The sequence below is a fragment of the Hippoglossus stenolepis genome, chromosome 10 (genome assembly GCF_022539355.2).
Source record: "Hippoglossus stenolepis isolate QCI-W04-F060 chromosome 10, HSTE1.2, whole genome shotgun sequence".
Classification (NCBI taxonomy): domain Eukaryota; kingdom Metazoa; phylum Chordata; class Actinopteri; order Pleuronectiformes; family Pleuronectidae; genus Hippoglossus; species Hippoglossus stenolepis.
Genome location: NC_061492.1, coordinates 17,221,558 through 17,236,861, shown reverse-complemented (window position 1 = coordinate 17,236,861; position 15,304 = coordinate 17,221,558).

The window sequence follows — 15,304 nt, the reverse complement described above, 5'->3', positions numbered from 1 at the left end:
CCAGCGAGTTCCGATAGCGCCAGTGTCTATTTTATTATTTGCTTTATCTCTTTGTTGCGTGAGAGTTTATTTGTTTACATGAGAGGGGATTGGAGGTTTGGTGATCTGAGCAAATTGCAGCAGAAAGTACTTCAGATGGGAATGACTGTAATTAGCATGCTCTTAAATGTGGAACGCTCTCCTGATGTTTTTGTTTACGCGGGGCAGCTGATCTGTGACTCCGTGCGGGGGTGGACCGCAGGCAGGTTAAAATCACTTGTCGTGCCAGAGATCATCATTATGAGCTTAGAATTGGTCAGTGTTGAGGAACAATCGATGCGGCGCCAGGTAGACACTCTACGCCCGGCCTATGCCGCGGGATTTTGTGTGTAATTATGTATTTATAGTTATGTTTTCCAGAGGGGATAATTTGAAAACACGAGTGCATTTATGTGAGTATGTTTGCATGTGGTCATGGTCGTATGTTTTGGCTCATTTTTTCCCCCTGTTTTGTTTATACTGAACTGTCTTTCCCTAATCTCTGCATCTGCACCCAAGCATAGGCTCCATGACAATCATTAAGAGTCAATTAAGAGTTTGCTGGTGTGCCCAGTTATTCAGTGAGTGATTATATTTCACTGGAGGATAATATCCAGGTAAATTAAGATTTCCATTTAATTCAGCCCTGGTTTGTCGCCGCATCTCCATTTCACATCATGGAACAATTGAGATCTTATCACGGATTAAAGTGGGGGATATTACACCTAATTTAAAATATGCACATCTATGACTGCATCCACAGCTTAAGCAGCTGGCGTGAAAAAAAAAAACGAAAGAGGAGGAAGAGCGAAACAATTAAGCGCCTCACCCACAAAACTCAAAAGTCTGTGAGATACAATTCTTCCAATTGGCAGAGGAACTCAGGGTGGAAACGCCGCCTTAAAAAGTTCTCAAGAGAGATGAAGAGCGGCAGCTGAAGAGAAGGAGACATGACGACAGGAAGTTGGGAGACGCTGAAAAGGGGGTGCTGTGGCAGTCAGGTGACAGTGTGACAAAGTTGCGCTTGTTCAAAAATGGAAATCTTCCCAGACGTCCTCCCTCTCTTGCCCTTGCTCCCTCCCTCAGCCCCTGTAGGACCCACTGCAAACGCTAAGCTCCAGCATCTGAAGTGGCAACACTTGAGATGGTGAAAGTGACAACATCTTAACATAAGCTGAGGGGGCTAAAGTGAAAGTCAGTGAGAACCCCCCAACCAACCTCTCCTTCCACCCTCATCCTTCACTCCCCACACTGTCATCCCTCCTCACACGTCCCCGCCCTCACCCCACGCCTGGGCCAATCAGGGCCCACGCCGTGGCTGCTTGGGCAAAAAGTTACAGGTGTAGAGCAGGAAGGTGACAGGGCAGGATTTACAAAATTAGACTAAAAGGTGAAAGGTTGAGAAGAAAGAAGGGATCTCTCTCTCTCTCTAACTCCTCTCTTTCTATGTTTCACTGTCATCGTTGGTCCTCCCTTCCACTTCCAGTCACAGGTGCCTCCAAACAGAACTGGAAGCATGTAATCCGCCCAAATCCAGCCTCTTCCGAGGAGTGTAAAACCAGGAATGTTCTGTGGGGGTCACTGGATTAGACAGAATTCATGGTGGTAGCTTGGCTTGAGAGGCGGAATTAGAGGAGTCGGGGGGGAAAAAAAGGGAGAGGAGACTGAACTGGTTTTGTATTAAAATGAGCTTACCAGGTGGTCTCCCTCCCAAAAGTGGACACAGTGTGTCAAGTAATCTGAAAAGCCCCCGGGTGTTTGTTGCTCATTGGCCAGAGGCCTGGTAAAAAGAGAGAGCGAGGGACTGAGAGAAAGCGAGAGAAAGAAGAGTTGGGGGGGCTGGCTAGGGAGGTGGCACTGATGTGGCCATTGAGGCCTCAGTGAAATGTCTGTCAGGCTTGGTTTACCACAATCACAGCAGTGATTAGGCCTCTTTTGATGACAGGTTTAGTTTTCTGTCCATTGGCAAGAAAGTGAGAATGGACAAGAGAGGAGGGGAGGGGGTGGTGGCGGTTTGGGTTGCATTGGGAGACTTTAGGGGTGGGCGTTTACGCACTGGTGCAGGAAAACGGGAGGGGTGGAGAAGAAGGGTGGTGGTGGGGTGTATATTAATGTCTTGCACCGGGGAGCTCCTACGTAATTTCCCAGCGGGTCGCGGGGTCAGGTTTGTATTTAGTTAGTGGTAATGATCTTGTTAGGGATCTGAATGGACCACCGTCTAAGCCCATTGAGGACAGCGAGTGTGCCTCCCCATCCCCCACCTCTGGCTGCCTTGTGTGGGCTTACACAGCCCGTGAACTGTGATTAATGGACTTCCAGGGCTTAATAACTTGCAAAACAGTATTAAACAAGGGAGGCCCCGGGACAATCGGAGGGGCTACCCAGGCGGAGTAGAAGGTGGCTGTAAACAGTGCCCGGCAACAATTGCAATGCATGGAATTAACTGAGATGGGCCGCTCACAATGCTACAGCTGGCTGGTGGCAGGGAGCCAGGCCCTGGGAGAGAAAGCTCCACTGGTGCTTCCAGGTGGCCCAGACCAGGCCGGGCCTTTTCAGTTTTGTAAGTGTTAAAAAATAGAAGGGGGAGAAAAGGCTACGTTTGTGATGGGGAGACAGTGAGAGGAAGCCATTGAGCGGAGACAAGAAAGAGATTAAAGAGCACAGAGAGTGATAAGCAGATAATGGGGGACACATTCAATGGAACAAGTAATCCTTGACACGCAAGCGCAAATATGAAGCCCTTTGTCTCTTGTGGGTAATTCAGGCCAGAACGCGTAAAAGTGGCCGAGCAAGAATAGAGATCCACATAAACAAGTACACAGGGACAGATAAAACACACTCATCTGGGTGCACACACACAAACATACACATTTCGTCACCGACTCCCACACAGCACACAGCTCCTGCTCGTCTTATATTCCCCCCTTTTCCCACCCTTGCGCCCTCTTATCTGGAAACAAATGATCCCAGCATGGAGTCATGAGTACTGATGTGTTCAGACCACCCTCCACTCTGTCACAGAGCTCGTCTTTTCCACCGAGCATCCGTGTGTGCATTTTATGCCTCTATAATGTATCTCGAACGTGTAAATATAAGCAACGGGGAACACTTGTGCCGAGGGGGGAAAAGCACTTTTCAATGGATGTGACATCAACTCTGGTCTGTTGAACGGATGATGTGCACATGGATTAAATAAAATCAATAAAATCAAAACTTGTGCTTTGTGATCAGTGAGTTATACTTTCACACATTTTTTTTAATACAATTTACACGGTTAGTTTTGCTTCTGGTTGCCATTGTTGAGGCGAACACAAAACCTGTGTAATTTTAACAACTGCAGAGAATAAATACTGGCATAAAACAGCAAAACTGCACAGTGTGCGTTCAATTATATGCAATTATAAAACAATTTGAAAAGCATTTGTTTAGAACATGAACAGGTAGTTTCTACCATCCTGAGTCACTATTGTTTTTATCCCTTAATCACTCTTTACTTATATTAAACTGGAGCAAAAATGTTTACATCAAATGTAATTAAAACAAATTTGAAAAAGTTTCCCCATATTTTGTCTTGAATTATCAACAAAAATCTAAATGATCCACATGGAAAAAAATAGAATAATTGCCTGTAAGAAAAAGCAGCACACAGATGAGGCTTATCTCTTGCCGCTGTTTGACATTCTCTCCAGTGTGTTTGGTTTTTCTCGACAATGACTCATCTCCAAATGAGTGACACTGGGGTCATCCTAATCTGCTTTTCGCGCAGATCTGAGATGAGTCGCACAAAAGCTCACTTTTCCATTCACTCCGTCGCAGAAGTCCAATATGTGACCAAAATATTTGCCCAAACCCTTAATACTTAATCAGCCGCTGAGAGGTTATTCAGCAACACAGTCTGATGCAGGTCAAAAACACTTGAGCAGACACTGACTTTGAAAACACGAGGTGATCAGTTGATTTAAGATATTATACGTCTACTTACTAATATTACAAATGTATCCAAAATCAAACTAAATTATGACGTTTAATGTGAGTGTGCGTGGGAATACATACTATTGCATTATCTCTCTATATCCCTCTGTCACCTCACAGCTGTCGCCCGTCCCACCCCGCCCCGCTCGCCCTCTCCTGCACCAGGGTGTGGGTGCAGTGGGGGCCTTGGCCCTGACGAGGCCGAGGAGGGATCCACTGCTGCGCTAAGCCTCTGGCTCCCTGCTCCCTCCGTCCCCACCTCCTCGCATCATGAATAATGGAACAGAGAAATACATTTATCTTTTGATAGCCCCCGGCCCCCTGGCTGAGACCGTCGTTCGGGTCTGGCCCAAAACCACCACAGCACAGAGGCTGAGGTTTCTGAACATCCAATCCCCCGCCCTTCCCTGTGCCGCTCCACCCGTGATTGTCTCTGCTCCTTTTGAAGTCGGGCGCTTCTTAGTGTCCTAGAGATGGGTAATCAGGCTTGATTTTGGAAGGGTCAGGCCATCTTTTGAAGGGGCGGTTGCCGCCCCCCCAAGTTCGACCGAGGACGGCAGCGTTCGTGGTCTGGGCAAGAATTACTGTAGTTTCATTAGACGTGTTCACTGCCTAGTTTTGAATTTAACAGAGTCAGAAGAAAAGAGATGAAGAGAACAACTTTGTCATGCTTGGAATATTGTAGGAGGATTATGTAAGTAGACAGTAAAGCACCAGCTGGGGGGTAATTGTAAGGTGGAAATTTAATGTTTACTTGTATACAACTTTAATGTCACGGAAATGGGAAGCCTTGAGATGATAAAATTAAATAAAATTAAAAAACTCCAGGATTGGATTAAGAAAGTGTAGGATGTGTACCTCTTCTCTCGGTTTTTCATAATGTAAATAGTCCTCGTTCGAATGGTGAACATGCCTTTGCATATATTTTCTATAAACTTAATAAAATAAAATAAAATACAAAATTACAAATAAAAAAATACATAGGCAAAAAGAGATTGAGGTGCTTCACAATAAACTAATATTGTGTACATAATTGTTATTGATGCAAAAACTAGATATTTGCGTTTCTGTTGCCGTGCTACTTCTAATAAGACACCGCGATTTTAAATCAGGCCCTTAATGCTCTACGTATCGGTGCACCATAATGTGGGAATAACAGCGTCTCCCTCTGTTTAACTAGGATCAGGGGGGATTTCAGTTACACATGTGTATGTGTGCAGGGCTCTGGGGAAGGAAAAGTGTAGCTGGATACCTTAACCCTCTGTTTGTCTACGCTGATTTAGGGCTCAAACAGCCCTTGCTGCGACACCTGCAGCAAACACAGACAGGAGAGGGACTGAATCCGCCTGCAGTGGCTTTCAGAGTCATTTGTTCCACTCTGTTGTTGGTTTATGAAACAATTATTCACACAATAATCAGTTATTGTTGTGTTAGGGTGCTGTGAGTTTGTCTACCTGCCGCAGACTTAACTGTATTTCATAAATTATGTTTTTTTAATTGCAGGGAAGCATTTGACTCACTAACCCTCTGAAGAATATCTTTAATAAAATTGTATTTTTATAACAGTAGGGATTATTTCCATTGATGCAGTTACAAATGACACTTGTCACATATCCCAAAAAATGTCTTAAAAATAAAGACAGTAATTGTTTTGTTTAATTTATTAATTCAATAATTCGGTTTAATTAACATTTTTTTATTTATAATAGTTTATTTGATCATTGTCTATCTTTATATTTTTGGGAGCATTAATGTGAATGTAAATACTAGTATCACTTGTAAATGAAAAATGTGTTATTATGATTATATTTATGATAAGTGAATTTATAAAATTCACTTTTTGGATCTGTTTATATATGACAAAAATGAATAAGAGTCAACAATATCAAAGTATATTTAATTTTTTATAAGTCAGATATTTTATGACACTGACTTGTGATCAGATTATCTCATAACTTTGAAAAAGAAAAAAACTTAGGGAACAAAACACACTCGAGAAACACTGAAGCGGACATCACTTTTTTTTAGCCAACAATAACAAGTTCAAGCACACACTTCTTCCCAACATGCCCCCTCCTCCCCCTCAGACACACGCACACACACACACACACACACACAAACACACACAGAAACCTAAATCTCTTTTCTCCGTATCCACACACACCAAACCCCTCTTACCCACCACTCCCCTGTGCCCAAAGCCTTCAAGCAGCCCCGGGCTTGTGTAGTCATGCGTCAGTTGCCCGGTGTCGGGGATGAGGCCTTGCTAGCCGCGGCTGGAGCTGGGTCCTAGCCAGCAACTCCTCAGCTCCCTGCTCTGCTCTATGGAAGGCAGAGAAGCTGAAAGCACCATTTATCATCACTTGTGTGGGCAGCATCACCACGGCAACGCTCAGGCTGGCAAATGCCACTGCTGTGAATACTAATGAGGCTCTTGGCAGGCCTGTGTTGGCGTCAATGGGGCCAGGGTTGTACTCTACGTGTGTGTGTGTTTGTGTGTGCCTGCGCGGGTGCTGGGCTCTAGGAGGGCTACAGTAGAGGTAAACAGTCCAAAGGAAATCAATTAAGTGTTTCCACAGTGTTTGGCAAGCGCTCTAATCTTCAGCACCACATTTTAAAATACGGACGAAATCTGCCTTTAATACCTCCTCTGCTTTCTGCATAACAATAAACAAGCAGGCAACAAGAAACAGCCGAGCACAGCCGAGCTTGACTAAGTCCTCCAGTCTCTACTTTGTCAACACACAAGTGAAGTCATTACTGCAGAGTTCCTAGCTTTCTTCAACATGTCTGTTCTTATGTCTGAACTTTGATTCACGAAACTAAATAACTATTGTTCCTCCCGTGTGTCATATTTTATAAATGCAGAGTTTATTAGTCAGATGATTTGAATGGATGACGGGGAAGTGAATCCCTGGATAGAGGCTGGAAGTCATTGGAGCTAACCCGCCATGAACTGGGGCACACCTGCCATTCTCCATTAACACTGGCTTTTAGTTTCAGCAGGACGCTCACCTGTCAGCGATGCTCTCTCTCTCTCTCTCTCTCTCTCTCTCTCTCTCTCTGTTCCTCTGTGACTCTCACGTTAGTTTGATGCTGTGAATAAATTGGCTTGGAGCATCCCTTGCTCTGCTCTTTATTGATTCGGGCACTTTGATTGAGCAGGGATCTAATCAATTCTTCAGTGGTAGTGAGACGCCAGAGTGAAATTATTCTCAGGCAAACCCTTCAAACGACTTGTCATTAATTTGCCTCTTTACTGGCACTTGTTTGCTGGGAACGAGATGTGTTTTGGACTTCCTCTGTCTATTAGTGGGGCTGTGCTCCTGGGATTTCCATGGGCTGCTAAGCCTACGGGGGAAGAAAGAATGTGCGTGTTTGCGTTTTGTGCACAAATCTGTTTATGCCTATGTGAACCAGGGGGTGATTGGGCACACTATGCTTGCTCATCCTTACAAAGTGACTTATTAGTGCTAATTGGGAAGGACAGTTCAAACAAGCACAGAGGAGTGGTTGTCACACAAGCGTGACATGAGTGCAGAGAGGCAGGCAGTGCCGGGCGCTCTTCCCGGCTTCAGCCCTCCCTTTTCCCCCAAACCCAGCCCACCCTGTGTCACCTCCTCCCTGGACCCCCCCACCCCAGCCTCCTGGTTGTTCCTGGCCTCCGGCCTGGCCCCGCAGAGTGGCCACAGAGTGGGTTCTTTGTGTGGACACGGCCATTAGCAGTCAGCGGACTTCAGAAATGTGAGCAGGACAAGGCAGTGGACAGAGGCGCAGACAGAAACACGGCTGTCTGAGACACTTAGGAAGTCAACAGCTGACGGAAGGGCCAGCACAAAGGAAGAGCTGCTGAAGCATGGGGAGCGTGATCTGCATAGAATATAGACCTCCCTCCTCTTGTTTGTGCACTTGGTGGAAAGCACGCACACATGCAAACATCTACATTATGCACATAAACACACCACACACCCCATTAGCTGGTGTAGAAGATGCACTGACACCACAACATGACAGCCATTGCCTCTGCCCCTGCACCCTCGAGTTAATAATGAATCAACCGGTGGTGCATCGACACTGAGACCTTGTCCTGGAAAATGCTCCGTACTTCTATTTAGCATGTTTTTTTAACCAAAAGATGCTAATTCCAATGATTATTTAGAACCATAATAGCCGCAATTATATTCTGCGCAATCTGATATAAGGTATAAGCACCAATTAGTAACTGGTCATTATCTTAAGCATTGGGTGCAGGGAGAGTGAAGTAATAGGCAACCATTCAGTAACCCCTGCTCTGAAAAATGACAGCATAGTGCCTCAGTAATTAGTGGAGCTTGTTTGCCTTTAGTCTTGAAAGTGGGTTGTATATTCACTAACCTGCGTTGCTGCTTATTTCCTGCAGTCACATTTCCCGATTGTTGAGACAGGCTTGCTATTAATGGGCAGCATGAGGACAGTGACGTCTTTTAATCATTTTTATTTGCTTATGACAAGAGGGAGCTTTCAGTGAAGAGGTCTTTTCTCGGGGAATACTTTTCATGCATCTGAACAGGTGCTATGTAATACCTCTTTTCTTCTAGTTGTCTCCGATATGGACACAAGCGATGAAAATAAATGTTTGCGCCAAAACAGCCACATTTCCATACAAACACACACCAGGCTGAAAGAGGTGATATCATGACAATAGCGATGGAAGATTCCGGAATATATAAAACGCGCTGTGTTCAAATGGTGTATAATGGCGACGGCCAAGGCTGTGTGCTGTGTGTTGTGCCTTCTCAGAGCCACGTCAGCGAGGATCACAAGAGCCGTATCAAAGCGCTCGGCCACCATACGAAATGTCTTCTCTCAGCAGGGGGTTGTGGGATTGTTGTCAGCATCCCGACTCTCTTTGAATGTCAGCCTCACTAACAGGGCAGTTGGACTACATGGCACTGCTGACAACACAGCAACACTTGCAACTTTTTTTCTTTAATTCACCCCTCCCCCCCCTCCTTTTTTCTTTTCCTAAACCCAGCACAGCGCCTCTCAGTGGCAACGAAGATGAGAGGCACATGGACTATTCAGTAACACATTCGCTCCATCCTTGTGGAAGACACACCAAATGTGGACATGTGTTGCAACGCCGGGTCAGTGGGCGTTATTCAAGGCGGTGTTCGCCGAGGGTTTTCTTTTTGTTCATGGTGACACATACAGGACTTAAAGAACATGTAGCCCAATACGCTGCCGAGCGTCGAGACAGCTGAGCACAACAGCTTTGCGCATAAATCAAGCGCACCCCAACACACTGGGCCTGCCTAATAGATGTTTAACTAAACCCCCTCGTTTCAAACAGTTTGACCCCAGTTCGCTAAAACACAATGTGAGAACTCCCCGAGGATTAGGCCCTGACCTCGCAGGGGAACGGAGGGAATGGCCCACACTGGCTATAAAGGAGCCTGCCATTGTGCTGTCCAGGCATGGGGGAGGACAGTGTGAGGGAGATACATGCCAGTGGGTGGAGATAGCGTTGTTGTAACGACATCTTGATGGAGCATCTTTCCCACCCACCAGAGCAGCACTGGCTCTGTATGTATTTTAATGAGGCTTTGTGTCTGCCCACATATAGCCCCTCCACTGACAGGGAACGTGTTAGCAACATGCTCACCCTTTGTCACGGCACCCAATCACATAATCGACTGGTCGGCTAGATTTATTCTCTTGACTCCGTGTGTGTGTGTCCATATGTGCAGGGACGTAAATAGTAAGAGTGACCTTTTACAGACACTGCACTGCATAGTTGGCATGGGTTATAAAGCTGCTGGGGTGAACTACAAAACTCACGGAGCTTGTTGTGGCTGCCTTTGTGCGTGTCTGTGTGTCTGTGTGTGTGTGCGTGAGCATTGTGGAACCTTAACATAAAAACTTCAAACTTTAACAAATCCAGTCACGGTGATAGAAGTACTTTGCAAAATGCTTGTCCTGAAGATGAATTTGCCTTTCATATTGTAAGATCAAAATAATATTTTTTTTAACTTTTGAAGCATAGTCTTTTCATTCCAAAGTGCCTCTATTGAGAACACGGTGAATACGTTCCTCATGTTGGGGGGAGGTAGGGAGCGAGGGAGTGGGTTGGGTGATTTTATTTTCTTAAGCGGGGATATGGCAGGGCTGGAGGATCCAATTGTGTGCCAGGATGCAATTCAGATTTTATTTTCTTAGTTGCTGACCTTGATCGGGGGAACTGCAGGGTCAGAGCCTCTCCAGTCTCTATTGTGGGCTCGAATAGAATGTTAATGAAGTGGTGCACTGAATATTAAAATGCAGAGCTGCTTTCAACACCCTAGTCAGACTACTGTGGCATGTTGAGTGTTTTTGGCGGCTAGACATGCAGAGTTGTTTCTTGCTCGGTGTCTGCCGCAGACTGGAGAATAGGATGGGTGGGGGATTGTGAAGCCATTCCACCTATTTGTGGCAGGGTGAGTCTTTTCTTCTTCTCGACGAGACGACAACCAAAGTCTCACCAACCAGGGGGAGGGAAGCAGCGAATGAATGAGGGGGCAGGGTTGGGCTGGGTGAAGGTAAATGGGTGATTTGTAGGTATGGGTGGTGGGTGGGTGTGTTGGGGTGTCACATGCGGCCCACAATTGGGTGCTGTGTGATCCTGAAGGTTTTTTTCTCTGGGAGAGTACAATGGTCTATTTAGGGTGCACCCGGCGCCCCGGTCCTCCTCGCTGGCCCCGGAAGTGCTTCATTTTGTTCGGAGGACAGCTGCACTGCTCTGTCTGTCTTCCCCCTGCCTTTTGATCGGCCTGGCATGCTTGAGAGGGGCACGAGAACTGATTGTTTTCGAACCTGGCCCACCATCAGCTGGGAGGATTGTATATTGGGGGGGAAAATCAGGACAAAGTCAACAAAGAGAGCCACAGGAGCCAACAGTGGGTTTTTGGGAATGTGCAGAGAAAGTCTTCAAAGGAAACAAGCATATGCAGAGCTCCTCAAAAGCTACATCCATACCACTACGTTTTCATTTGAAAAGGCATCAACTCTGCTACGGATACGCCTGGCATCCACAGTACTCTGGAGTTTCGGAGCCGCCTCAGACGGAGAAGTTTGGAAACGCTGCTGGCCCCATTTTAGTTTGAAAACTGGAGATGTTTGGAAACTAACCACGTGTTGATTGGGCTTTTCGCTCACGATGTAGCCTTCGCTGATTCGTTAGGCTCTTATCACATGACCCCTTCCAGCATTAGTCTCTTCTACCAGTGTAGAGCACAACAGGGATAATCAGCTGCTTCTCAGTTGTAGCCTAGCTCTTTCTGCAACTAACAACCAAATGCTTCCTGTTAACACCAGCACATGCATGCCCAGTATATGTGAGCTGTCACATGATATGTGTTTGCAGGCGTGTTAGTATTAAAACTGATACGAAGCCAAAACGAGACTGTTTCGGTTTGAAAACGCCATTTTCAAATGAAAACGTAGTAGTATGGATGTAGCCTTTAAGGCACTGTACCACCACTGTATAGCACAACCACCATCAATGGCTTTTGTCTGTGTTCACCACACTGAGCCAGAGTGGGCTCCATAGCATCGGCGGCCATCGCAGGATGGATCGCACGTCGAGAAGCATGAATATTAATTATCACACAAACAGAGCAAGTGAGTCGGTGATAATGGAGCGCTGTATGACTGCCGTCTCGACAAGTGCTCACCGTGTTCTCAACACGCTCTTGAGGCTGTTTGTGCACTGTACTGTGATCTGTGTTCATATTTAAATCGCAACGGCAAATTGAATGCAGCTGAACGAGGAAAACAAATTGATGTTTTCGAACTATTTATTTATCGAGGGCATTTACCGGCAGTTTCACCCACAAATAAAGATAGAAAGGAAAAAGTTCCACGTAAGCAAAAATGGGTAAGAAAGAAATAAATGAGGGAAAAATAGGAAGTATGTTAAGAATGGTGAGCCGGCTCAGTTTAAAACCAGAAACATACATCAGCAAACACAAGCCAGGATTTGAATAAATCTATTTATTGTTTGGCAGCTGTAGTTATCTTTGCGCCTATCGAAGGAAGCTGCACGTTTAACGTCACCTAACTGACAAACTGAGCTGAGTTTCACCTTGCATTTGGTCTCTAAGTGGAAAAAAAGGGGTTATCCTTTTTTTTGAGATGGGCTGAATAGCACAAATCCCAGAATTCATTTAGCCATTCCTATTTCTCTTTCATGGCCCTGCACCGAGTTGGCCTATACAAGGATGAGTTGTGGCCTCGCGCTAGCCTCCATCTCCCTGAAAGAGGGGAGGGAGAAAAGGCAGCAAATAAACAAACGCGTCTTGGAGTTGCGTTTCCTTGCCTCTCCATCCTACTCGTTTTGAAGCAGCTGCGCGAAGAATGTCAAAAATTCAGAGTGTCCTCTTTTCATATACCTTTCTGTCAAGTATTTCTTTTTTCCCTCAGGTTCAGATAGAAACCAATGTCTGATGACACATCTGAGGTACTCTAGAACGACCCGGAGAGAAAGGAAGAGCAAGAGAGAGAGCAAAGAAAAGGGAGGAAGAAGATGGGCGTGTATGTTTCCCTCTGTGCATGTGTGCGTGCATGCGTGTGAAGATGGTGCAGATGTCCGTGCCGTGGCGGGTCTCGCACACGCTGCTCGACATGCCTCAAGAAGAAGGGATTTTCCCTCTTTGTTTCAAATTTCACACGTCGTCCAAATGGGCACAGACATGCTCGCAAAAATAAATAAATAAATAAATAAACGGATGTATCAGTGGCCAACATCTGCAGATTATGATTAGCATTTGGAAATTGCGTCCTTGAATGAGATTTGGATGTCGACTGTCAGTCTTCTTTTATGAGTGCGACTCCCATTCTGGGGGAAGTAGAGGGTACCGCTTTGTCCCTAAATTGGCTACAATTTGGAGAGAGAAAGAAATCCTCTCCTCTGTCTTCTCCTCTGCCCGTTATGATGTGCCGTCTGAACAAGAAAGAGACACTATTAATTGTGCTGAATATGAATAGCTGCATTTGGTTAACCAGTTTCAAAGGGAGCTGGCCCAAAGGAACTTCTTTTCCTCTTTCCCCCTACTGTCTGTCCCTGCTTTTTCTTCTCCCTTTATCAAGATTTTTTTTTTTTCTCCCCTCTCTAATTTTACACTGAGTGAGCTGGCTGCTTTAGTGAGGCTGCATTATCTTATGTATTCAGCTTTCAGCTCCTCTCCCTCTCCCGATGAGGCGAGGCTTAATTGGGCTCTGGCTTTAAAGTCTGTAGAGCTCTCCACTCGCTCATAGAAACACATTCAGGGGCTGCTCATTCACTTCGAGTATGTGTTAGATGTACAAATATTATTTACTTTTATACTCCAAATCAAAAGGCACACACTTCCTGCCTCTCCACACACAGTCCGTGCAGGAGAATTCACAGTTCAATTCACTTCAGGGTGTTTTTTCCCTCTTTTTTTTCCTTCCTTCGTCAACCTCTTTACAAGAATGTGCTGCTGCTGCTCCACAACAAAAGTATTATTTAAAAGGACTGCTTCATTACAATGTAGTGCTGCTGTTGATAAGGAAATATTAACAACCCTTTTAAAGGGTAGTAATTATTACATTGCCATGCGGTGGCACAGAGACGAGAGAAGCAACCATATTTTTATTTTAAATAAGAAAGAGGCTATTTTTACCTCTACTCAGCTGATTTATTTGAATTGCTTGTAGTAGTTAGTATTTTAATGAGACCTTTGTAAACAGTAATTAAATGTGTATTTGTTGTGATTGAAAATAAAAAAAACACAAAATTAACAGTGAAATGTAAAACAATTGAAACAAATATTCCTTTATTATTTTCTATTTTCTATTCAATTTGTTTCTCTGTGTGGAAAAAAATAAAACACACACACACACACACATAAGAAAATAAAATAGACACAGATGACAGAGGTGGAAAATTAAGGTTTCACCTTTTGGAGATCAGGTAAAGGGAGGAGCTTCTCACACACACACACACACACACACACACACACACACACACACACACACACACACACACACACAAACACGCACACTCCCCACTGAAATTCCTCACAACTAAACAACCTGAGCAATTAGCTGCACCATTAGAGCCTGGAGAAGGGAAAAGGAGCTGTTAAGAGAAAGATGCTGGAGAGAGGAGGTGAGAGAGAAAGAGAGAGAGAGAGAGACAGAGAGAAACTTGGTGTCTCTTGTTCCACTGTGATCGACGGCACTGTTATGTGGAGTGTCTCCACGTCGCATGCCGACGACGCCGAGGCCATTTCAGGCGGGAGCTGATGAACTGCAGATGAACAATTTCGCACTTCCCTCAGACCTGCACTCGCACACACAAACTCCTCCTCATTAGTTTTTTTTTTCGTCACTCGGCTTGGGTGCCAGACACAGGAATAAATGAGACCACTATCAGCTGCCGCCTTGATAAGCCGCCTTATCTCATTAGGTTCCACATCAAAGTTAATCAGAGATGGGAATAGTAATTGGCCGACTAGACAATGCCACAGATCATGGGGGCTTCTGTAGTGTATGTCATCTCCAAAACATCAGCGGGCTGGGGCTGCAAGATAGGGTGCATCTGTTGGAGAGAGAAGGGGAAGAGGAGTGTGTGTGTGGGGGGAGGTAGTGAGAGCTGGGAGTGAGTGTGCATGATGAAGAGCAGGGTGTGAGAGAGACCCAGAGAGAGAGAGAGAGAGAGCGAGAGAGAGAGAGAGTGAGGGGATGAGAGGGGAAAGGAGTAATGGCAGAGGCATAACAAGCAAGCTGCTCAGAATTAATGAGCTTACTCAATAAGAAAAGAATAACCAATCAGTGTGTGTTGGGCAAATATAATTTGGGAATAATTGCTTGATTGCTTTTCCATAGTAGGCTGATTTGACCACACACAAGAACTGAGAATTAAGATGTCAAGACAAGAATTAATTTGGCAAGCGAGGGCTCACAAATGTTCCGCTCGCTCCCCACTCAGACGGCTGGGGAGGCACCGGAGCCGCGAGTTGGAGCGCACTAATGATGAAAACACAGTGGTAGATTGCGTATTCATTTCCCTGTCTCTATTTTACATAAAGAGAGCCACGGCTAATGCCACAGATGTTGGGATATCATACAAAAAAAAAAAAGTCTGCGTATGCTAACACATTTAATGGACATTTTTGCATATTCCACTCCATTGTTGATAGCTAGTTGCAGCTGATTGTTCAGTTTGTGTCCTCATTGATTTCCGTGTGTGTGTGTGTTTTGGAGGGGTAACTGTCTGGGGATAGTAATTGGTGCATTTTGACGCTCGCCATCCCCAAACAGTGCTTATTTC